Source organism: Tupaia chinensis, unplaced genomic scaffold (genome assembly GCF_000334495.1).
Source record: "Tupaia chinensis unplaced genomic scaffold, TupChi_1.0 Scaffold000369_1, whole genome shotgun sequence".
Taxonomy (NCBI): Eukaryota; Metazoa; Chordata; class Mammalia; order Scandentia; family Tupaiidae; genus Tupaia; species Tupaia belangeri.
This window is the reverse complement of record NW_006159866.1, coordinates 422,288-423,566: the sequence shown is the minus strand read 5'-3', so window position 1 is coordinate 423,566 and position 1,279 is coordinate 422,288. Positions and strand designations below refer to the sequence as shown.

The 1,279-nt window shown below is 41.6% G+C and overlaps 1 pseudogene; it reads right to left on the bottom strand.

The window, feature by feature from the left end:
* Window positions 1-529: 529 nt before the first annotated feature.
* The window catches only part of LOC102481272 (BUB3-interacting and GLEBS motif-containing protein ZNF207 pseudogene), a 1,222-nt pseudogene continuing 472 nt past the window's right edge, over window positions 530-1,279 (bottom strand).

Sequence of the window (1,279 nt, the reverse complement as noted above, 5' to 3'; positions counted from 1 at the left end):
GGTAGGTCAGATTTCTTAAACCCTGCAACATGAGGAACTTTAAATACATTAAATATTGTTACACATTCAGACTTCCAATGTACAAGTACTTGGAAACAGTTATAGCCCTCACCAAGCTAGGTTGGGGACATGAAACTCAACAACATTTGAAATGCTGTGAAGGCATACCTACAAATAGCAATGTAAGCTTACAGAACTTGCCTTTATTAATTTAAGGTGGTATGTTTATGTAATTCCAGTGCCTTTATAATTTAACAAACCAGATTTACTATACTTCATTTCTAAAAACCTAGATGAAACATGAAAAAGAAGCCATACAGTATAAATTGCAACTTCAGAAAAAGTTCCTGCTTTATTATTCCAAATAATTTTTTCCACGTAAAATAAATGTCCAATAGTTCCTGATATGTGGGAAGATAATGTTTGTTAAAGTCACAATGAAGCCTCATTGACAGAAGTGTGGCTATATAAACAACACAAGTCAAGAAAAGGTTTAATCGCCAAACCTATTAGACTGGATGAAGTAAGATCAGTAACGGCTACCTTGTGACGTAACTGGAGGTCTCATTCCCATTGGAGGTTTAGGAGGCCCCCCTTAGTAAGGGGGCACCATTGGCAGTTCCTACCCATAGGGTGGCAAAACACCAGGAAGGTAACCTGGCATGCCTTGATACTGACCACCATACTGACCTCCAATTGGTCCAACTGGTGGATTACTGTCCTGGTCGAGGAAAATTACATTGATATTTAGGTAACTGTGCCCTTCTCTCTTCCAGCGATATAACCTCACCAGGATGAATCAACTTACTGGTTGCACTGGTTGTTGTAAGTGTAGCAGGCTTACTTGTTATAGAAGCTGCTGGTTTAGCTTAGTACTATTTGTTGTACTAGTTGTTGAAGCTGTAGACTGGTATAAGCAGGGAATGTAGGCTTTGAGGGTTTGTAGTTGTTGCAGGGATACTATTTAAAGGTTTGAAATCTCTACCAACAGGTCCTTGGACAGCTGCCTGAGCCTGACCAGCACTGGGGAAAAGAGGCTTAGTAACTGGAGGCTGTGGAGCAGGTACTGTTGCTGTTGGTGCAGGTGGTCTATTGAGAATACCGGGTGCTGAAACAGTTGTTGCTTAAGTCATTGAAGAAATCCCAGAACAATAGGGGGCATATCAGGCATCAGAGGTGGTATTCTAGGTGCATGTGGCATCATTATACCCACTGGCATCATTCCAGGTGGCATGCCTGGCATCAAAGGGGTGGCATTAATGGTAGTATGCCTGGAGGC